The following is a 24,143-nucleotide window of genomic DNA, read 5'->3' on the forward strand; positions in this document are numbered from 1 at the left end:
CAAGTTTGAAACTATTTTTTAAAAATTAAAAAAAAAACATAAATAAAAAACAGAAACAGACTCATAGACATAGAATACAAACTTGTGGTTGCCAAGGGGGCAGGGGGTGGGAAGGGACAGACTGGGATTTTAAAATGCAGGATAGATAAGCAAGATTATACTGTGTAGCACAGGGAAATATGTACAAGATCTTGTGGTAGCTCAGGGTGAAAAAAAAATGTGACAATGAATATATACATGTTCATGTATGACTGAAAAATTGTGCTCTACACTAGAATTTGACACAGCATTGTAAAATGACTATTATTCAATAAAGAAAAGTAAAAAAAAAATAGAAACATGAAAAAATTTTTAAAAAATTAAAAAATTAAACTAGTGCTCTGCAAAAGAAAGATGATCTAAGTTTTCTAAAATGAATATGTATAATTTTCTAAAAAGAAAAAAAAAAGGTAAAGGAAGAAAAGCCTCAGGGGTCCATATATGTGTCTGTATGCGGTGCTCATGCTCGGAGACTGTTGGGGACACCTGACAGACTGATGTCAATTCCTGTACCACAGGAATCCGAAGTGTCACACACGTTCCAGGGAAAACGTCAGCTTGTTACTGCAGTAATATGTACATTGAACCTATTTACATGACTCTGGAACTTTATGCTTTACTTTGAAGAGGAAAAAAAATCATTCTGCAGCTTAACAGGAAAAGGATATCCTCTCTGCAGCTTGAAAGGAAACTGGAGCTGATGGTTTATAAAAAATATATCAGCAGCAAGATAAGAAGAAACCCATCTGAGGTCTAAGTGCATTTGACACAGCAGTTCAAAAAAACAATTCCGTCAGGGCCTTTGGGATTTGGGGAGAATGAATGTCTAAGAAAAATGAAATGGGTGGGTTCCTGTAACAAATGAACCCAAGACCCAAGCAGCTCAGGCCACGACGGTCTTCTCCTGTGTGCTTCTCTGTGCAAGGCGACACGGCCTAACAGGCGATGTGCTTCGGGAAACAGATGGGTGGCTGTCAGGCCCACAGGGAGCACCAACTCTCTGTGAATAGCAGCTAACATGTGCTGGATGCCTGGCACGGCCAGGCACTGTTCCAATGCTTTAAAGTCCAGTTTAACTTATAAAATCCACAAAGCCATCCTGTGATGTCAACACTATAGTTATACTCATTTAACAGATGAAAAAAGTGAGGCAGTTTGTTCCAGTTCACTAAGGAGTTGTTTTTAGCCACGCTTTGAATCCAGCGAGTGGGACCCCAGCACCCATCCATGTAGGCATTCAGTAGAGACAAGTGTTCAGAGCAACCCCATTGAGGGGCACGTCTGTCTGAGCTGCCTTTACAATGGTCTTTACATTTTAGTTTGCACAAAGGCATGGAACTAAGAATAGTAACACTGTCCCAAGTATTTTACAGATAATAGTTCAGTTAATCTCCATTCGAAGCCTGAAAGTACGACTATTATCACCCCCATTTCACAGATGAGGAGACTGAGTCACAGAGAGCGTAACTAGCTTGCCCAAAGGCACAGAGCTAATCAGTGGCAGAGCCGGGATTCAAACCTGGGCTTTCTGATCTACAGCCTTGCTCCTCATCTCTGTGCTGCAGGATGAGCTACTTCTGCGTAGATGTGTTGGCTCTTTGTTCCATGTCAGGCCTTGTTTTAATTGTTCTGATTGAATCACCTCGTGTGAAGTATCCCAACACACTGTCAGAAAGAGCCTGGGAAGTAGCTAGTGTCTTAATCTGACCTCAGGTTTCCAAGCGCACAGAGCAGAGTGGTTAACAGAGGAGCTCTGGAATCCCAGTGACCAAGGCTAAAGTCCTGGGTGTGCTATTTACTGAGCTCAGCTAGCTTTTTATCCCTAATTTCCCCACTCCCCACTGCCATCCAACCACCAGAGAGAGTTAGGGGAGATGGAAATGGAGGTCACACTCTCCCCAGGATGATGAAAGCCTCTGAGAAGCCCCCGTTTTGGGGGTTGGGGGAGACATGCGCTGCAGGTAAAGGGCTGGGGGAGCCAGAGGGGCGTGATGCCCCCAGTTGGTGGTCCTCAGAGCGGGAGTCCCCAGGCTGGCAGCATCAGCAGCAACTGGGAACTTGTTAGGGATGCAAAACCTCCAGCCCAGCCCTGGGCCTGCTGACCCAGCAGCTCTGGGGTGAGGCCCGGTGTGTTTACTTTGAATGGGGCCTGCAGGTCAACCAGATGCCCACTGAAGTCTGGAAGCCACAGCCCTAGGAGGCATGGGAGATATGGCCCTGGCTCAGAGCAGGATGTGGAGGGCCACTAACTTGCAGCCACGGTGACAATGTGGATTGGCTCCTTTCAGGAGTTAGAGCAAATTCAGAGCTTTCCAGGCAGCAGCATCATTGCCCCTTGCATTCTGAGTGGAGAGAACTGGGTGGCCTTACAGAAGCAACTGGAAGAGCCAATTCCCCAGTGACCGGTGGAGGCGGGGCAGTGTGGGGAAAAGTTCAGACCAGCCTCCTCCTTTTCGGTTGCTTTGGGGCCCCCAGAGGGCGGGGACTGACCCCAGAACCCTCAATCCCTTGGGCCACACACTCAGGCTATCTCCCTGCCCCAGTCCCTCGATGGCTGTGTTCCCCCGGGAATCCCCTTTCCCTCCCTGTGTGTGGTTGGCCATGAGAGTCATGGAACCCACCGACTGGCCCTGACCCACACTCCGCCCTCTGGGATGACCCCGAGCCCCACAAACATGGCGCTGCAGGAGCCCGGGCTGCAGCAGCTAGAGAAGAAAAAAAACTGCAAGTCCTTGAAGATATTCAGCCAGCCAGCAGCTGTGCAGAGGGCACCTCCTGCAGAGAGCCCTGCACCGGGGAAGGGGTGGAAAGTACTTATCCTACAGTCACTGCTTTCAAGGGGTAGATGAGGAGACGAAACAACAGCCCACCACACCTGTAAAGGCAGACAAGCCTCAGGGACACTGTACAACAGACCATGGCGCCCGGCGGAAAGGATGTACCAGGCAATCAACAAGGTTAGGAGTTGCGAGGATGGAGACGCTGTTGGAAGGCTCTGTGGAGGAGGAGGGACCCGAGATGAGTCTTGGAGGATGAAGAGACAGACAGAAGTGGTGGTCACCCCAGCAGAGCGGCCAATGAGGAGATGGCTCGGCGTGAGAAAGGGCAACACATGCGGAGCTTGCACGTCTGTCACCAGGAAGGGCAGGACATTTGGCCAAGGTTGGAAGTACATTCAGCCTCTGTATCCACAGTTTCCTCTAACCGCCAACAGATAATATTTAGGAAAAAAATCCTGAAAATTCCAAAAAAGCAAAACTTGAATTTGCCCCATGCTTGGCAACTATTTACACAGCATTCCCATCGTATTGGGTGTTACAAGTAATCTAAAGAGGACTGAAACATACTGGAGGCTGTGCATTGGTTATACGCAAGTACTACACCATGTTATAGAAGGGACTTGAGCATCTGAGGATGTTGGTCTCTGCGGGGCTCCTGGAACCCATCCCCTGCAGATCCCCAGGGACGACTGTCTGTCTGGAGGCATGGGAAGAGATGAAGTTTGCCGCCAAATGGTCAAAAACCTTGGAAACTAAAGAATTCTAAATAGATTTTATAGGCCAGGGTTCCCCAAAGTGTAAGTGTATTTCTCAGAAACTTCTCTTTGTAGAATTATTAAAATTCTGTTACGGGACTAAGTGTGTTCTAGCACCAGCTCCTACGTGGGGAGGGGACGCCAGCTGGGCGTCCTGCATTCAACTCGTTCTGACGCTCTCCACCCAGAGATACTGTCCGATTCCTCAGGTTAGGGGCTCAGGCCTACAAGACTGTCCCCCTGCGCTGTGTTGTCACCTGTCCTTCTGACCGACTATAAACCAGAGGTTCCCACAACCTTCTCCTCAGGTTCAGTTAGTTTGCTAGAGCAGCTCGCAGAACTCAGGAAAACATTTTACTTTCCTGATCACCAATTTATCATGAGAGGACGGAAGAGATGCGTCGGGCAAGACTTGTAGGGGCTCGGCGCTGCCACACCCTCTCCGGGCGCCACTGTCCCAGCACCTCCACGTGTTCACCAACCCAGAAGCTCTCCAAACCCCACTGTTTTGATTTTTAATGGCTGCTTCCTTCCAAAGGCACACGGATTAAATCCTTGGCCACTGCTGATCGACCTCCAGCCCCTGGCCCCAGGTCAGGGGGCTGCGACTCAAAATTTCAACCCTCTAATCACATAGCTGGCTCTTCTGGCAAAGAAAACCCCAACCTCAGTGCTTCCAAAAGTCACCCCGTTAACACAGCAAGAGACCCCTCTGAGGCGCCCCCACCGAGGAGACCCCAGGGGCTCGGGGAGCCGCCCGGCGGAAACCGGGCGAAGCCCAGAGCCGCATTTCTCGCCGCGCACAGGCAGCTTCCCCGAGGCCCGCGCCGGCCGTGACCCTCGCGGGGAGATGCTGTGTGCCGAGTTTTCCGAACGTGTTTCAGCACAGAGCCCTTCTCCCGGGGACCAGGGCTCCGGGCAGCGACCTCCGAGGCTCTCGGAGGGGCTGCGCCGGCGGCGGCGCCCCGGGAGCCGGCTGCTAGCGCCGCCCCGCGGGCTCCGTGCGGCCCGGCGGAAGCAGAGTTACCGCCCAGCGGAGCCCAGCGGCTCGGCAAGCCTGGGAGCAACTGGTTTCCGTTGTTGCAGCTGAATTCTAAGTGTCAGTGGCGATGAGAAGGAACAGGTGGGAGGAAGAAGGAACGACAGGCAAGACCACTGCTTAGACATGGAGGTGGTGAGGGGTGTCGGGACACCGAGGGGATGCGGCGGCGCTGGGGGAGGATATCGGGGCCCTGGGGGTGGACATCAGGACACTGAGGGGATGTGGAGGCAGTGAGCGGATGTGGGGCCTCTGAGGGGGAACAGGGCAGCAAATGGTCAGGAACAGAAGAGAGATTGGAAGGAAACCCTCACTTCATAGTGAAAACAACCTAGACCTGTGGAGGGGCTTATGGTTTACAAAGTATCTTCTTGACAATCCCATGAGGTGGGGAAGGAAAATTATCCCCATTTTTCTTGGTTTAAGGAAATCGAGACCAAGTGAAGTAGACAGGTGTTTGTCTTTACACTGTCCCATGTCCGACTCCTCTCTTCACTCTCAGGACTTGCTAGAGGTGACATGGGACCATCAGCGCCCCCGGCAGCAGTGGCAGGGATGCCTGTACCAGCCCAGGCATCAGCCCCGACCATGCTCAGCGCCCGACCTGGCTTTGGTAACCGCTACAGAGTCCCTGGAATGCCATTTTTCCTGCCCCTCTTCCAAATCTGGCCCCCAGCCTTCCCTCCTGCCTATGGTGTAAGCTACCCCATCTCCCTCCATACTTACCTCTTCTAAGTTAGCCAGAGTAGGTTTCCATGGTTTCCAAGAAACATGACTTGGATGAGAAAGGTTAAGTGTGGGCATGAACTTCCATCTCTAGATTAAAATTCACATCTTCCGCTGTGCCGGGCTGGGACATTGAAATGTGTGAATTGGATTTTAGTCTTAGGATAATGTCAGTGATGAATGTCCAAGTGGGAATTTCCAGTAGGCATTTGCAGATGCAGGACTAGAATACGGGATAGAAGTCAAGGTAGAAATATGGATTTAGGAATCAATTCCACCGAAATCATGGATATTAATGAAATAGCTTGTAACAGAGGTCAAGTTGTGACCACAAGTACCAAAAGTACTCTGTTGATCAGGTGAACAGATTCGTTTGGAAAGTCTTAAGAAGTTTTGGAAAGAGAAGAAACAGGTTGGCAGAGGAATGAGCAAAGGTAAGACATTTGAGAAGACTTAGAGGTGGATCACACCTATGTTTAGAGAGTCAATTTCTTAATATAGAAAGGAAAAGGGAAAGGAATATAAAAACAAAACTTTCACTCAACAGTATGTACTTGTATGATCCCATTTTATTTTTTTTTAATGTATATATTTGCATCAGAGTCTGCAAGGATTGACTTCAAACATTTGCAGTGATTATCTTTGGATGCTGCAATAAGAATTTTTGTTTCCTTGTTTTCTTATTTTTCACATTAAGCATTCACTGATTTTTTTTGCAGATGTAATTCATAAACCATAAAATCCACCATTTTTAGAGTGTACAATTCAGTGTTTTTAAATGTATTCACAGAATTGTACAACCATCCTCACTGTCTAATTCCAGAAAATGTTCATCATTCCCAAAAGAAACCTAGCGCCTACCCCTTAGGCGCCACCCCCGGGGGGCCCGCCCTTGCTCCCAGCCCCAGGCAACCGCTAATTACTTCCTGTTTCTATAGACTTGTTTATTCTGGATGTTTCCTATGAATGGAATCACGCAATATGTAGCCTTTTGTGACTGGTTTCTTTCCATCAGCGTCATGTTTATCTACCTTGGAGCATGAGGCCACCTCACTGTTGCTTGTTGCCAGATGAAATTCCACTGCCTGGCAGGTCTGCATTCGGTTTATCCATTCATTAGTTAATAGACACTTTTAGCTGTAGCTTTCCCCCTTTTGGCTCTTGTGAATAATCTTGCAATGAACACTTATGAACAAGTTTTTGTCTGGACGCCTATTTTCAGTTCTTTTGGGTGTGTACCATGGAGTTGGCCTCCTGGGCCACATCAGTGTTTACCTTTTGAGGATCCACTAAAGAGTTTGCCCGAAGTTCTGCATCCTTTTACATCCCCACCAGCAATGTACGAGGGTCCTGGTTTCCCCACACGCTCCCTAACACCTGCTTATTTGTTAACATCACTTCTTAGAACAGACAGAAAACACAGGTGCTAAGTAAGGGGGCCCAAGACACTTTTTTCCCCAACAAATTTAATCCTTTTTGTGACTTTTCCACAGATGAAATATGAAGCATGCAAAGATTCTCTGTAGTAATAATGAAAGAAAAGCTGGCACTTACTGGATTCGTATTTGGCCACTGGGTGGGTTAGTGCAGAATTCTGTGCATGTATCGTCCCATTGAGTATTTACAGAAAGCCCGGAGTTTGGAACCTATTCTGGAGGTGAAGTCGAGGTTCAGAGGTGACGTGACTTGAGAATTGTCACGACACTCCCCCAAAGCCGAAATTCTCAACCATGCGTTGTGACATCCCAAACCCCCTCCCTCCTGCTGAGTGTTTCTGGCTGTACATCACCATGTGGCATTTACATATTTCCCCAAAGGGAAAAAAATCTTTCTCGAGATGATTTTTCACAAGTCAGGTACAATTTATCATGCTCTGAATGCTAACAAACTCTGGAGATGCAAAACCTACAGCTGATGTATAAATAATCTGACTCAGCGATGTAAACATTAATCCAACGCCTTTTGGAAAAATGAACAACCTTGTTTCTCTGAGTTGACGGGATACTTTCTTCTCTCCTTTTGGATCTTTTATTGGCTCATCAGTGCCAGTAGGAATGGGTTCTAACACTGATAAGCCCCGAGAAGGACTTTGTAATCAAACAAATCTCAAGTTAGCCATGCTTTCAATTTTGTTTAGAAGTGAGGTTTTTTTTTTTTCCAACCGTGCCCTGTTTCCCAAAGAAAGCATGGTAGCTTTTGTGGTAGAAAACGCATTCACTTCTGTGATTTCAAATGACAGCAGAACCAGTTCTGTTTGCAACTAGCCAACTTCAGCTCCTGAGATGGACCCGTGGAGGAAGAGGTATGTGAATAAGATCTGAATAAAGCATTTTATTAGATCCCAAGGAGAATCAGTGGAATCTAACGTCGTTTTCCTGGCATTGCATCGGTGAAGTGGGGTTGTTAGGGAGGCGTTACGCTCTCGTCTTCTCCTGTTGGTTTGAAGCTTGTTTTGTGCTAGTGGTGCTGCTGGTGGACTTGCCTCTGCGTCATTCTGTCTGAGGACTGATTGTCCCGCATCCTTGCTGTGACCATAACTTAATGCTCAGAGCACCTGGGGCGACAAATGGATGCTATGTCTTATTTTTATTATCTGTGCTTTTGACATTTTAACCTGGAAAGATTACGTGGCCCGAGTCACACACTCAGCTGCACTTGGAAGGTTGGTCCACAAGGCTGAACCTTAATATGCTTAAACTCAGGAGAAATCAGGGGGTCGTAGGCTCACCCATTATTTCTCTGCTGGTGAAATGGAGGCCAGTGGGGTAAAGGGCTGTTATGGGCTGGACTGCCCCCCCCCCAGGATCCACATGCTGAAGCCCTAACCGCTCTCCCCACCGCACGTCAGAATGTGACTACATTTGGAGATAGGGCTTTAAAGAGGTTAATTAATTTAAAATGACATGATCAGGGTGGCCCTAATCCAACATGACTGGTGTCCTTATAAGAAGGGGACATTTGGACACAGACGGGCACAGAGGGAAGAAGATGTGAAGACACCGGAAGGGGATGACCACCCACAGGCCAGGAGAGAGGCCTGGAGCAGACCCTGCCCTCACAAGCAACCAGCCCGACCGGCACCTTGCTCCCACATTTCTAGCCTTGAGACAATACATTTCTGTTGCTTAAGCTGCCAGCCTGCGATATTTTGTTACAGCAGCCCGAGCAAGCGAACATGTCCATGAGGGATCAGAGGCCCCCGCCCCCCGGCCCCCAACATCCATCGCGATGCTCCAAGGTGGTGCCTCTGAGGCTTCCTGTGCGAAGCCCCGAAACCACAGGCATGCCTGCCGTTTGGTGCTCACAGGCCTCGTGTTTATTTCAGATACCACAGAGGTCAGTGTCCTCTTTGGTCAGGATGTTGTCCTCCAGCAGATCTCAATGAAGGATTTGGAATTCGAGCCATCTGGTTGACCGGTGTGCGGCTGCGCTGACATCCCACCTTCCTGGGAAGAAGTTGTGCCCACAGCCACGTTTTGTTCTGACATCCTGTGATTTGGGGAAAGAGGCCTCTGCGCTCTTGTAAAGCGCACGGTTCCACCCCTGGGGCGGAGTCCTGCCTCTCCCCTGTGAGAGAGGCACACACTCGCTTTTTCTGAAGGAGGAACAGAGTGAGGAGGCACCACGTGAAGTGTTTCCCAGTCACCGCCTCACTTAGTCTTCACAACCTCCCTGTCGGGAAGCTACCATCACCTCCTCCATCTGCTAGACGGGGAAACTGAGGCACAACAGGTTAAGAGCTCTCCCCAAATTCCACAGCTCATGACCGGGGGAGACAGATTTGCCTTGCAGTCTCTGACTCAGGCCTGTGCTTTTCGCACCTCAGAATACCGAGACGGGACCAGACCACCCTCCTCCTTACAGGCACCCCACGCCCCCGGGTGACAGAGAGGAACCGGCCCAGGGAGGCCCTCCCCAGCTGGGGCTCATGGCATTTTGTCTCTGGAAGCTTCAGACTCCATCGCCCCAGGGCTGATGGCGGGCTTTCCGGGGGGCTCTCAAAAGCACCCCTGAAAGGGCGGTCCATGGAGGGAAGACCTCGAAGGCTTGGTTGCTGCTCCAGGGTGAGGAGACAGAAAGCGAGGGTGAGCAGAGTGTCCACACCAATTCAACAGCAACACTAGGTCGGTGGAACCCAATCATAAAAAAAGAAATGAGCTTGTATTTTGTACAAGAATCTCATTTTTCTCAGCACATGTCATACCTCATTGCAAATAAGAAAACTGGTCCTTCACGGCAGACATTGGACAGTGCTGCCCAGAGGCCAGCATAACTGATGGAGGGGGCACAGAGATGATGGGGAGACACCGAGCCCAGGCGTCACGGGCTGTGTCTGTGTCTCCCCAGACCCAACACGCTGAAGCCCTGACCCCCAGTGTGATGGATGGTAAGCGGAGGTGGGCCTCTGGGTGGGCATTAGGTTTAGGTGAGGTCATGAGCGTGAGGCCCCCGTGATGAGGTGAGTGTCCTTGTAGGAGGAAGAGACACCAGAGCTCTCTCTCCGCCGTCTGCAAGCCAAGAGGGGAGCCCTCGCCAGGGACCGATCGGCCGGCACCTCGATGTCAGGCTTCCAGCCTCCGGAACTGTGGGAAGTAAACGTCTGTGGTTTAACTCCCCAGGCTGTGGCACTTTGTCGTAGCAGTGCAAACGGACCAAGATTCTGGCTCTGCCACTCACAGCCCGAGGAGCCGAGCCGGCAGCAGGGTCTCCTGCCGCCCGGGGCTTCCTCCACGGGCAGCATTTCTTCCCTTGGGTCTTCATCAAAATCGGTGTGGGTTCCCATGACATGATGTGATGTAACATGAACAAGCCGGTTCCCCAGGACACAAGATGCCCCGGATGCATCACACCCCATACCCTTCCTGCTGCCGGGCTTGGCAGCCGCCCTGCCCTCCGGCCACCCCGCAGGAAGGAAGGACGGGGCTCACGATCCCATCCCACCCACAGCCAGGCCCACCTCGAGGTGGGACTTGCAAGCTCTTCTACCCCTCTCCTCACGACCTCAGAGCTCCTTACAGCAATCATTTCCTCCTCTTTGGTATCCATGGGAAGTTCCATTTTTCTGCATTGGTAAAATAAACTGGTATCAAGAACAAGACCTTTTCTGTATAAAACAACCTGCTCAAGACTTATTCTTGTTGTTGTTTGAGAGAAAGGTCCAGACACTTTAAAAGTTTATGAACAGCCCTCCCAGCTCTTGTCAGCAAATGGAAGCCTGCGGCTCCCCGGCATCGCTGCTCGGTTATCCTGGGAGAGGTAGGTCAGGGAGAAGAGGCCCGGGAGGCGGGGGGGTGGGGGTGGGGCAGCAGGAGACTGGCCCTGCTACTGAGGAAGGTGACCTTGGGGGAGTCCGGGACCTGCCCTGCGCCTGGCTCCCCACGAGGGTTCGGGGCTCTGTGACCCCACACTTCTTGATGAGGTCATTTTCCACAGAGGCTATCCTATCCTTTCGATAACCAAACAAGCAGCCAAAAGGCCTGAAACCAGCCCCCCGACCCCACCACCCTCTTCACTCTCCAGGCTGTCCTGTTAACAGGAGAGTAGGGAGAAGAGGCCCACGATGAACAGCCAGTCCTTAGAGAGAACATCACGCCCAGGGGCCGGGGGGACGTGGCTTCGGCCTCCTGGAGTTCCCAGCAAGTCTCTGCTGTGCCGGAGGCTGCATCTGGCTTCCATCCAGGGGCCACTTCTCTCCTGCCCAACACGTGCCTGTGGTTTCCATCGTCCTCACGCCACTCCCGCTCCTGGAGGGCCCCTCCTCCTTCCTCCTCTGCATCCCGCACACTCCTCCTCCCATGACCCCGGTGCTCCTGCCCCCTCCTTCCGCAAGTAACTGGTGTCTACAGCGGACAAAGCACGTTGGTCAAATCCTTGCGATATTGGTGATGTGTTGGCTTCTGAACAAAAGTCACCAGATCCAGGGAGCTGAGTGTAATTTTGCCTCCGAGTCCCCTGTCTACCCAGTGCCACTGCAATCAGAGGGGGCCAGGGGACATCGGACGCTTTATGTACACACAGTACCTCCTGTGAGCCTGGCAAACCCCGTGAGGCAGGCTGGTGGGGGAGTGGGTAGCTCCCTTTTATAAATGTGGAAAGTGAGGCTCTCTTGGATGCCTGGGCACAGATTGGATGCCCTGGGGTGTCCACTGGTCTTAAAAGAAAAAACAAGCACAGGCTGGTCACGTGCTGACTCAGGGCCAATGCAGAGCCACTAAGAAGCGGAGGTGAGGGGACTCAGCCCTGATCTGTGGGCTGCCAAAGCCCCTCTCCTCCACCAGACCTCCCGCTCTGGCCTCTGCCCTTACCCCTCTGGAAGTGTGGCCCCTGGGATGCCAGAGCGGTTAGGGAAGGTAGGCACCTGGAATCCAGTGAGGACCGTAGCAGACACGAGCCTCCGGGATGCCCATTGGAGGAGCTGGGTCCAGACCAGGAGAATCAGCTCCCCACCTGGAAGCCACAGAAGGCTTGCCCTTCTGCCAGACAGCAGATCAGAGGCAGCTGCCCAGTTCCACCCTGGAAGTGTGTGCGGGAGTCTGGTTGGGTTGGGATGGCCCAGTGATGTGGGTCTGGATACTTAACGGGGTGGAGAACACTGACAGGTCAGTCCTGCCCCGAATGCCAGGAGGGCCCCCTGAAGAGTGGAGAGCCAGCTTCTCCTTTTGCATCTGACCTCTCACTGCTGTGCTGACGCTGGCCCCCAGGATGCCGTCCAGCGCTTCTGGGGCCCCTGGCCTGCTTTCAGGCTGCTAGAGAAGCAAGGCATTCAGAAACGCGTGACCAGCCGGCTCTGGACTCCAGGCTTTTAATCTCCTTAATTGAAATTGATTGGCCTCTTGGGAGGCAGCTCTGCATTGGCCCTGAGCTTCAGCACGTGATCAACTCCTGCTTCGTTCTTTTAAAGATCCATCAACACACCAGGGCATCTAATCTCCCTGAATCCTAGGCCCCTTTCCTGACCGGGAGCAAAATCAAAAACAGGCACACTTAACAAAACAACTCAGGGAATAAAAGCGCCTGATAAAAATAAGGGGGAAGATGCCCGTCCCACTGTGGCTCAGCATTGTACAAAAGGACAGCCCAACCCCACGACCGAGAAAAGATGTAATCACACGGGGACGGAGCTGTTGGGGGGCGGGGGGCTTGTGCCTGCTGTGGCTTCCAAGATAAACGGGCTGGACTGGAGCATCTCGAAGAACTGGCTGCAGAAAAGATAAAAAGGGAAGAAAAGTGAAAGCCCATCTTAAGTTAAAGAAAATCAAACATTGAGAGAACAGTTTGAGCGTCCAGATTTGTATTCCTCCGGACACACAACAGCCCGCCCCCCGCCCAAGTGGCTGGAGCTGGTTTACAAACCGGTTTGGCAGGTCATACCTCGGAGAAACTCCTGATAGGGCCCCTTCCTTACCAGGCTGATCACATAGCCAGGAAATAGTCCTCTGGGGGCTCTCCTGTGGAGCTGGTGGTCATGCCAATAACTGGGCACTGGGCTTGAAAGGCGCTGTGCTGGCGGACTCAGGCCACCCAATGGCTGCCAAGCCCTGGGCTCTGTCCCCATATTGGCCACCTGGGGGGGGCACCAGGACACAAGACACACCTTAGAGGTAAGGAAACACAGCACTGATAAGTCAGGTAGTCATTAAGAGGGACAAAGTCATCGTAAGAACGTCTTTCCGCCTGATCTTCTAAAGATTAAGTTGAAGGGACCAGGAGATGTCATCCCCAAATATGTCACTTTGGCATAAGGATTATTTTGAACTGGTAGAAAGTGAGAATCAACAAGATATAGGAAGAATCCTCTTCTCTCCCTTAAATTCCCTTTGCAAAGATGTCTCCCTGTCCTATACTAGAAAGGGAAGAGTGACTCTTATCACCAGGACAGAGTCAAATCTCCATAAACAGATCTTATTAAAATATCCTTACAGGGGCAGAGGGCATAGCTCAGTGGTAGAGCGCATGCTTAGCATGCACAAAGTCCTGGGTTCAATGCCCAGTACTTCCATGAAGTAAATAAACCTAATTACCTCCCTCACCTTGCAAAAAAAAAAGAAATGATTTTTTTTTAAGTTAAAAGAAAAACAAAAACCCTTATCTTCCATCAGTTTCCCCCTTATATATCCTAGTCACTTCTCCACAATGTGTTGTCCCTTGAAGCTCAAGCCTCCTTTCCTTTGTTGAAGATGGTCTATAAATCCCCAAATTGAGTCTAACAACCTGTTTGAGTTTCACTCTTTCTTCTGTGAACTCCGTGCATGTAAAACATTAATAAAATACATCTTCCTCTTCTCCTGTTAATCTGACTTCTGTTGGTTAAATTTGCAGGCCCTCAGGTACTGGACCTAAGAGGGTAGACGAAAAGATTTTCCTCCCCAAGTCCACAGAATCAGATTTTAAAAGCAGAGATCCAGCTTATTTGCTGTAGAAAGCTCCATTTTCAAATAAATTCAAGTTGAAAGTGGCTCTTAATCTCCACTTTGTCCAGCAGCAGGAACACGGCCCAAGGATGCATCAGAGGGTGAGCACTATAAAAACAAGGGCTGTGCGTGTCTCAGCCATGGAGCTAGTGTCTAAGGGTGCCCAACACGTAGTAAGCACTCAATAAATATCTGTTGAATAAGTGAATAAATCCATGGTTGGATGGATGGATAGATGGATGGATGGATACTGGATCAAACAGGGCTGCGGAAGGGTAATATCTCAGTGGTAGAGCACATGCTTAGCATGCATGATGTGCTGGGTTCAATTCCCAGTACTTCTATTAAAAAAGAAAGAACAAAAAGGAGACACACAAATAGGGTTGAGCAACTGCATCATGCAGGAGGTAAAATGGTAGCTTATTGAACACAGGCTCCCATAAAATACTACCAAGACAACCTGTGGATAAAGCAAAGCTCACAGCGGAAGAGAGGTCACTACTTGGCAGTCTTGACAGCGTCTCTAAACAGGGTAGGGGAAGTCAGCATATTCACCTGGTTTAAGGTGCATGGTTCAGTGTGGGGCTGGTTAGGATTGGCTAAGGCTCATGGGCACAGCAATGTGAGTTCACAGTCATTTGACGCTCTCTGTTGAAAAGCTAAGCAGTTTTAAGTGGGTTTGGGGGAAGTTCCCGAGGCAATAAAGTTATTTGCAATGCTTATCTTCCTGAGCAAATGATTCTGCACTAGTGAAATCATATAAGTAGAAACAGTCGTCACATTAGTGAAGACTGCGTGGTACTAGTCACATTAATGCAGATGGACGGAAGCTCTGTGCGTATGGATGGCTTCAGTCCTCAAGCTAATGACCTTTAGTAAACCATTCTCCTTCCACACAATGACAGACACAGAGAAACAGAAACCACGTTTGCTCACAGGAGTACAGCAAACCTACGTGGCTCTAGGGCAGGCAAGGTGGCTAATTTCTGGGTAAGTAGTGCTGACATTTGCTAAACCGTCGAGAGACAGGTGACTTGACTATGCCTTTGACTTCGCTATCTGACAATAGCCCTGGGAGGCAGGACCACGAACATAACTTGCAGAGCCCTGTGCAAAATGAAAATGCAGGGTCTCTTGTTCAAATACTAAGAATATCAAATAGTGGGGTGAGCATAGTTTGGTGGCAGAGCAAATGCTTAGCATGCTGGAAGTCCTGGGTTCAATCCCCAGCACTGCCATTTTGAAAAAAAGAAAAAAAAATCTCAAATAGTCTAGCTGTTCTTCAAAAAGCTAAGCACTGAATTGCAACATGACCCACTCCTAGGTATATACCAAAAAAACCCTAAAAACAGGAACTCAAACGCACAACTGTATACCAATGTTCATTGCAGCCGATTCACAATTGCCAAAAAGGGGAAACAACCTAAGTAGCAGATCCTGCTGCTCTAAGTGTGGTCCCTTCGCCAGCAGCGTCAGCATCACCTCAGGGCTTGTTAGGAATGCAGAATTTCAGAACCCACCCTGGACCTCCTGAATCAGAATCCGCATTTTAACAAGAATCCCAGGTATGCCCTTGGCTTCTTTCTCTCTCCTTTTTTTTACTGAACTATAGTCAGTTTACAATGTCACATCAGTCTCTGGCGTACAGCATAGTGGTTCAGCCATCCATACACGTACATATGCCCCTTTTCATATTTTTTTCACTATAGGTTACTGCAAGATATTGAGCATCGTTCCTGCAATGTGGACGGACCTGGAGGTCGTCATTCTAACTGAAACAAGTCCTTGGCTTCTCTTGGTGATACTCCTGACTCGTGGCCCAGGCAATCTTGGGAAAACATCATCTAATTTCTTCAATCCAGATCCCGGAGCGTCTTTCCCCAGCGTCACCCCCATCCATCCTGGATGCATTGACCAAGCCATTTTCTAGGACACGCCATTCAGCAAGACATGGTGGTGAGCCCTGACTCTATGTCTTCATGATTGAGGGAAACTTTTGCAAAGAACAAAGGGATAATGCTGAATGAATCGCAGACTTGTGGATGGATGTCCCTTCCTCACACTTTTAATTCGTAGCACTGCCTGTTAGGATGAAAAGAACGCTGCGTTCCTGCCATAGGTACCTCCAACACATCCTTAAATGGAATAGAAATCTTATTCTCCACAATTCATCTCTTCCCCAGCCAGACAAGCACAGAAAATTAAACAGTGGTCTGTTAAAATAAAAAATACAAAGAAAACTCTTATAGCAGCCAAAAAGCAGAATAAAGAAAAACTTAAAAACACAGACACAAACTTTTCCTATTACTGTGCTATAATTAACATCAAGTAACCAATCAATTTTCCCCCCAAGAAAACAGTATTTCACTCATTGCCTCTCGAGTCACAGATTTTCATGGGAATGGATAAACAAAATGGTGGTACAGATGTCTAATGGCATATTATTCATCCAGAAAAAGAAATGAAGTCCCAGTATATGCTACAATGTGGATGAACCTTGAAAACATTATACTAAGCGAAATAATCTTCACATAAAATAATAAATATTATCTGATTCCACTTACATGAAATCCCCAGAATGGGCAAATTCGCAGAGACCGAAAGTGCACCCGAGGTTGTCGGGGATGGAGGGGACAGGGAGGTGGAGGGTTATTGTGTAAAGCATTTAGACTTTCTATTTGAGGTGAAGAGAAAGTTTTGTAAATAGTGGTGATGGTTGTGCTCAATCGTATGTTTAAAACGACAAATTTCACGATGGGTGTGAGTTTAATCTTTAATGATGGCCAAACACTGTTACATGTATTTGACCACAATGGGAAAGTTACTAAACAAGAAAAATGAAGGATTTCAAGATGGCAGTGGCTAAGCATATGCCAGGCTCTGCTCAGCAGGGGGTCTGTGTGAAGCCAGCTCTGCCAAGAAGATGGGGACCCTCAAATTTATGGCATGCCACATTCTGGAGACTGAGCGCTACATCTGGGTCACTGAAGACCTCCTGAAATCCCCCAGGCTCCAGAGTCCACTGGTGCTCAAACAGGGATGGCAAAAATCACAAGCCCTCACCCTCCCACTGCCACTGGAGCCCTCCCTCACCTCCCAAAGGTGACATCCAGGATCCAGACCCCAAGCTCAGGAGGCTTCCCAGTGCCAGCCCTGGAGGCGACAATGTTTGCGGGATGTTCCTTCCCTACTACTTACATCAGTCCTGCTATCTTAAGCCCGTGGTACTGTTCACAGGGTGGACGTGCGTAGCTGGGGCGCGGAGGGAGCAGAAGTCCGCCTTGAGTCCCTTGATGGATAATGAGGTGACCAGTCACTGCCCCCACGTCCTCACCTGGCGTTCACGGAGTGTGCACCCTCCGCTCGTGCATCCCCCTCCGTGCAGGCTGTCTCCCGCACTTCTCGGGGCTTCCTCTCACCTGGGGTCCGTTAGGTGGGACAGAATGGAGTCCCCTGCAGTGGGGAAGTAGGGGCGGGCTCTAGGGAGATAAAGGTGGATGGGGTTGAGAGGATGGCAGAGAGCAACCAGCGTGGCCAAGAAGGGGTTCTGGCCATGTCGTCCAATTCAATCAGAGTCTACATAGCACACATATTAGGTGCCAACGAGAGGTGGGAGGGTGTTAGAAAGGTGAGCCAGGCATGGCCCGCCCCAGGGAGACTCAGGGAAGATTGCTGGCCACCTTCGCCTCGCATATCTTACATGATCAGCCCTTGATCTGGGGTTGGCTGAGCAGTGAGAATGCCCTTCTTGCGAGCCCAACCAAACATGGATGCCCACTCGGTGAGCTTCCTCAGTCCTGAGGCCACCCCTGATTCCTCCTGCTTACTGGTGGCCCTAAGCTGTTTCACCTCTGGGTGACCACTCAGGAGGAGGGTGAGGGCTCTGCTGGCTGGCCAAGGGCAGAACCCAAATAGGACGTTGTGCGGTAAAATGATAGCAAGGAAGTCTCTGGCTTTGACCCTGTCAACCATTTAAGGATTCTGCAGCCACCCTAGAAGCCTCTGCCATCATTTCTGGGACATCTCCCGGGGGCGTCTCATGGGTACGTATGTCCTTTCACAACAACGGAGCACGCACTATTTTTTCCAGCTGTAACAATTGTTCCTTACCAGGGGATGCACTGCCCCAGCTTCTGAAGGCCTGAAGGCCCCCAGGGAGGGGCCTGCCCCTGGTCCTGTCCCCTGCTGCTCAGGGGTCTGCAGTCAGGAGAGGTGCTCTGCCACGTCCCAGATACCGATCCCACCCACCTGTGGATGCATGTTCTTCCTAAAGGACAGAGAAGCCCGAATCACAGGCCTCACCCCTGCCCCAAAGCTGGGCCATGGCATAGGTTCCTGACGCCTACATGCTTTGAGGAACGTTCTGGAGGATGTTGGATGGCTTTGCTGTGCTCAAAACTGCCCTTAAGGATTGGCTCCCGGCCTGGGACTCGCCTTGCCCACCCTCCAGGCAAACCCAGATGAGTCCTGAATCCTGGAGATTTAATTTTGGTCGGCAACTCCCAACATACTGGAAGTGTGGGGTCCGGATGTGTCACAGCCAAGAAATATCACTGATTTTAAGTCCTCCTCTCCTTCCTCTCTTAGGGCAGAAGTTTTAGCATCCGAGGGATCAGCTTGTAGCAGGCTCCCACTACCTCTGTCAGGGGTTTTAAAGTCAAACCCCTCCTCTTTCAATCATGTACTGAATAGATCTGCTTTTTCTAATGTCTTTTTTTTTTTTTTAATAACACTTGTTTTGTTTTAAAAATAATTTCTTTTAACTAAAAAAAAATTTTTTCCCCATAATGGAGGCACTGGGGAATTGAACTCAGGACCTCGTGCATGCCAAGCTTGAGCTCTATCACCGAGCTATACGCCCCACCCTCTTCTAATGTCTTTTAATCAAAAGACATTACCTTTGAAAAATGTACTGGAATATCTCCCCATTTGGAGGGAGTCCTCTACCATCAAGCTCTGCTTTCAAGACCCCATCCCTCCAACCTTTACAGAAGAGTTCCTTTGCAAAAATGGACCCTTGACAAGTCCTGAAAGAAAAATTCATCCTTTTGAGCTTGCAAGAACAAATCTGCTGCAAACGCCCACACTCCGTATATTTTCCTAGGCTACTTCTTTGTCTGGTTCAGAAAGAAGGTCTAGAAGTCAGAGCATGAAGATCTGGAGGGGATTCCTGGCCCAGGCAATCAGCCTGCTCCAGAGTAACAAGCAGGGGCCTAAGAGCAGAAAGACTTGTCCCTTAGTCCCCCGTCACAGGAACCACAGACTCTACCGAAAGCCATTATCCATGGCAGGATCACCTGGGGGTCATCTGGGTTTCCTGTTCCCACCGCATGCTGAGAGGGCTGACTCAGGGCACCGAGGAGAAAGGGACAGCTCAGAGGTGCGGGAAGATGATGGAGGAGGTGAGGAATGAGCTACAGCATGCTGGCCCCTGACAGAGAACACCAAATTCCCCCTCTCTACACCTTTCTGCAAAGTCACCATTGAGCTCCTCCCAAATTGCTTCCTTCAAAAACTCATGGAACTCTGACCGTCCATGAAAATGTTCACCAGCCCTGCCATCAGGTCATGCTCTTAGGTACATCAGACTCACACCTAGAGCACAGGCCCCCCAACTCCAAGGAGAAAGGACAGCGAGCAGCATCCTTTGGTTCAAGTGTCAGCCCACCGTGCAGAGCAAACACAACCCTGGGCTGAATCAAGAGGAAGGCAAAACCAAGGGAGTGACTTACCAGCATGGCTGTGTGAATGGCCCTCTCGCCAAAGTTTAAGACACCATGGACCGGCTCTCACAGCCTGTCTGTCACTACAACACCATTGTCCTGGCCATACAGGGCACTGCACGTGGTACAGGCCATAAAACTGAGCCTTGGGATTATAATCTAACCCATACACGTGGGCAGCACAAAGAACAGAAACACTACAGAGCTGTTCTTAGAACATCAGGTCATGAACAGCTTTCAACATCCAGAATTACACTGCACGGAATGTGTTCCCATCTCCCTGCATTTCTCATCTCGCATTTTTGCTCTCCCAGCGCTTCCACCAGTTTTATGACTCAATTCCCTGTATTAAATCCCTCTCTGTTTGAAATACCTTTGGTGATTTCTGGTATTTCTGACTGAACTCTTACTGATGAATGCTTCTTTGGTTTTTTGTTTTTTTGTGGGTTTTTTTTTTTTTTTTTGACACTTGTGAACAGGCAGACCTTGTTTTATTGTACTTTGCTTTATTGAACTTCACAGCCATATCTTTTTTTTTTTTTTTTTTTACAAATTAAGGTTTGTGGCAACCCTGTGTCAAGCAAGTCTATGGGTGCCATTTTCCCAACAGCATTTGCTCACTTGTGTCTCTGTATCACATTTTGGTAATTCTCACAATATTTCAAACTTTTTCATTATGATTATATTTGTTATGGTAATCAGTGATCTCTGACCTGACTAATACTACTCGCTGAAAAACTTGGATGATGGTTAGCATTTATTGGCAAAAAGTATTTTTTAATTAAGTTATTTACATTGTTTCTTTAGACATTAAAGTGTTAGGTGCTTAATAGACTGTGGTATAGTGTAAACATAACTTTTAAATGCACTGGGAAACCAAAAAATTTGTGCAACTGGCTTTATTGTAATATTCGCTTTATGGCGGTGGCCTGGAACCAAACCCACAATTTCTCCAAAGTATGTTTGTAAATACCCAAGTTTTCATGTTTCCGTCCTCTTCTTTGTCCTCATTTTGCTGAGTCCATGACAGGATCTTTCTGTTTTTAATTTTTAGGTTGTCAACATTTCTTCCCACCACCCTCTCAACTTTGGCCAAATTTGCCACTTGCCCCTTCGTTGGGCTCCTCTGGTTTTAGACCGCTGTTACATTAAATTGGCAAACAATCTTAAAGCTCTGGGCAGACCCAATCTCCTCCTCTGGGGACACCTCCAGGCTCCAATGAATCTTTTGTTCCACTGGGTCATTAACAAAGAAGGTCTGTCACAGCGGGACCCTGGCCCTGTTGATGGGAGCTATGCATAACTAATGAAGAGGAAAATTGGTAGCCAAATGACCTTATCAGTCTCCACATGTTTCTAATAACTTTTGCATCTCCCAATCTTCATTTACCTACATGTCTTCCTTCCTTCCAAAATGAATACTCCAGATTCAGCCCACTAACATTGGTAAGTCTGTATTTTCTCTTCCTTTCCTCCCCATCTATGGCACTTGGTTTTATAGAGATCACCCCAGCTGCTTGGTCACACTGTGTGTATTTTAAATACCAGTTGCCTTGGTCTCTAGTTGTGGCTACTAAGATGTCATAGATACTCCAGCACCTGGGAGACTTATGAGTAGGAGCTGTGCATACCACAGGGGTAGGTAACAGTCTCTGTTTCAAGTAAGAGGTCATCATGCTTCCATGATGCTCGGAAGAGTTTATTACTTGTCCAGTCACAGAGACTGCAGGAGGCAGAGCCAGGATCTGAACCCAGATCTTTCCGATGCCACAGCTCCAGCTGGGTCCACCATTCAGAAGCAGAGCCTCTAACAGTGATGGGGGCCCAGGATGCCTTCCCAGAGGCAGAGGTGAATGCCAAAAGCCAGCAGTGAGCCGAGAAAAGTCAACAAAGCACTGGATTTTAAATTCCAGCAAAAATTCTAGCCCTACTAGAATGTCAACATGAGGCACCTCTTGGTTGAACGTTCCATTCCCGTGTTTCTTAGCAATTCCAGAAGCTTTATCATAAAAACCTCCAGTTCAGAAGTGCCTTCCAGAGTTATTTCTCCTGAGTCACACATATACACGGAAGACAGTTACGTGAACAAGCACAGAGGTGTGGCGGGACTGGCAAGGAAGGGAATGTGTGGAGAGACTGGAGGTCGGAGGATGACTGGTCTCGCCTTATACACTGTTTCACTTGTTACAATGAGCATGCATTTATAATTTGAAAAGCATCAAATAAGAAAAGTCAAGAGCTTATGGCAAAGGCAATACTATACATTCACCTAATCCCTTTTTATCTTCTTCTTCCTGCAAACACAAGAAGGCTTCATTTCCCAGCCTCCCTTGCACTTAAGCTGCGCCTATGTAACTGGGTTCTGACCAAAGGGATGTGGGCAGAAGCGATGCATACCAGCTCCAGACTGAGTCATAAAACCCTGTCATCATCCACATGCTTCCTCTTCTGCAGCAAACTTCTGAGTTGCGTGATTAAGGTGACACCATGGTAAGAGCGGTAGAGCCTAGTATTGGAGGAAAGCCACCAAGGAGAGCCCCCGGCTTACATCAGTGACCTATGGCATTAAGCCGAGGAGAATATGCGGTTCCTTGGGACACCCTACCTATCCTGACCAACATGGCGCTTACACGTGCCAGGGATTTCCAGTGTCCCCCAGGAGCCCTGACAGAGCCTCTCAGATACTTCCCACATGAAAATAGCCCTTTCGTGCTTTTGCTCCCTGGAGTTTTTCAGATTCTAAGTTTGTCTGAGGACACGTTTTGGAATATAGCTCCTTCCCCTTCTTCTACCCCTGAAGGGAAAGGAACTACGTTCAGAGTCACCTTCTCATTCTCACTTTGATACAGTGGGTTTGTTCCAAAGGGAAACAAATCAGGGACTTACCGGAGAGGAATTAGTACATAGACTTTACATTCTCACTTAAACAAGACTTGAGAAAGGGAAGAAATTTTATTAACAATTTTATTCCCCCCTCAGGGACCATTGTACTAACCTAATATTTATTTCTTGTTACAGTGAAACCTTGGATAAACCAACAGGGATTGGATTGTTCTAGACAGACATGTGTTTCACAGAACTGGTATTCATTTAGGCAATAAAATGCTGTTGACTTTTAAATGTTCTGAGGAAGATGTTTATGAAGGAGGGCAACACAGTCTACCTTTTCTAGGTGATTCAGGACTCACCCAAGCGCCGTGCTCCCCTGAGAGGCTGATGCACACAGGTACCTCTGCCTACAGCAGTCCTTCCCCACCTCTGCCTAGTTAAATCCTCCTCATTCTTTGGCTGTCAGCTCGAAGACCATTTCCCTCAGGCACAATTATCTACATTTACTAAAACTCGTTGAAGTGTTCGCTTAAAATGGGTGAATTTGGTAGTATGTAAATTGTACCTCAATAAAGCGAATAAAAACAACACCCACTGCCAAGGAGGTGAAGCATCCCCACCCTCCCCCCAGATGTGGCTGCACTACCGTGTGGAATGGGGGAGGGGAAGCGCATCGCAGCAGAGAAACCTGACGCACACTCTGTCAGCCAGGCGGTCGTGGTCGCCGTGAGCAGCGACAGGTCACTTGCTAGGACGTACCCTTGACAGGATGGGATGAAGATGGCACTTCACCTCTGTGATCTCCCTCCCAGAAACCATAACCCCCGTCTAACCACGAGGAAAATTCCACCAGAGGGGTGGATCCTACTAAATACCTAACTAGCTGTCCTCCAAGCTGTCAAGGGCATCAAAACCAGCAAAAATTCAAGAAACTGTCACAGCCAAGAGGAGTCCAGAGAGACATGTGGGATCCCGGATGGGATCCTGGAACAGAAAAAGGACATTAGGTACCAACTAAGGAAATCTGAAAAGCAGAGGGGCTTTTGTTAATAACGATGTATCCACATTGGCTCATCCCTGTGACAAATGGGCCATCGTCATGGAAGATGCTAAGATGCAGGAGAAACCAGGTTTGGGATATATGAGAACCTCTATATTACCTTCACAACCTCTCTGTTGAAAAAACAACGTTCATTTAATTCATATTAAAAAAATTTTTTTCCTGAGTTTCTCAAACCAAGTCCCCCCTGTTCTATGTCAGCCTAGACTACTGACTAAATGAGTTGTTTAATGTACCACCATGTGCAGTTATGTCTGTGTGCTCTGCTCACTGTATCCTTGGGTACAAGGGTCGGGCCTAGTTCTTCACTGGTGCTTAGCAACAAACTGAGTGCAGGTCAGGGAACACAAATCCCAGGACAAGAGAATTCTTCTGGGGTGTCCTCTACTGCATTCTCATCCCCTGGAGGCGCCTGGACACGGGGACACTCAACAAAGTCTCCTCCCCAAGGTGAGCCAAGGGATCCTCGCCCTGGCGGTTGGTTTGAGTCTGGGATAAAGACACTTTAGCTCAATCTGCCTAGTTTCTTTGGTAAAGCCTTGGGAGAATTGATGGCTGCCACGTGTCCCCTGGATGAGCTGAGCGCACCGGGGACTGGTCCGTAAGAGAGGAGTGAGGCCAACACTCAGAGCGAAGGACAAGGGACCAAGTGAGAGGCCCCGGGGTTCCCACCTGGGCCGCCCTGTCTGGCTCCTAGAACGCCTGGGATCCTCTGTGTCCTGGGAGGCCCCCTGCTGTGTGAAGTCCAGTGACCTTGGCCATGAGGTCCTGCTGCTAATTC

At 49.0% G+C, this 24,143-nt stretch overlaps 1 long non-coding RNA gene across 11 annotated transcripts in view; it reads right to left on the reverse strand.

Annotated features, from left to right (window-relative positions):
• Positions 1-5,888: 5,888 nt before the first annotated feature.
• LOC123618163 (uncharacterized) overlaps positions 5,889-24,143 on the reverse strand; it is a 65,103-nt gene continuing 46,848 nt past the window's right edge. For 6 of the 11 annotated variants that reach the window (XR_006726555.2, XR_006726554.2, XR_012504257.1 and 3 more), the window contains 3 exons: positions 16,949-17,229; positions 12,745-12,903; positions 5,889-12,538 (listed from right to left, as the gene is read on the reverse strand). This is a non-coding gene — a long non-coding RNA (uncharacterized LOC123618163). Of the gene's footprint in view, positions 12,539-12,744; positions 12,934-16,948; positions 17,230-24,143 lie in introns of all 11 variants that reach the window. The other 5 variants (XR_006726558.2, XR_006726557.2, XR_012504259.1 and 2 more) reach the window with 5 other exon arrangements.

The sequence above is a fragment of the Camelus bactrianus genome, chromosome 35 (assembly GCF_048773025.1).
Source record: "Camelus bactrianus isolate YW-2024 breed Bactrian camel chromosome 35, ASM4877302v1, whole genome shotgun sequence".
Taxonomy (NCBI): Eukaryota; Metazoa; Chordata; class Mammalia; order Artiodactyla; family Camelidae; genus Camelus; species Camelus bactrianus.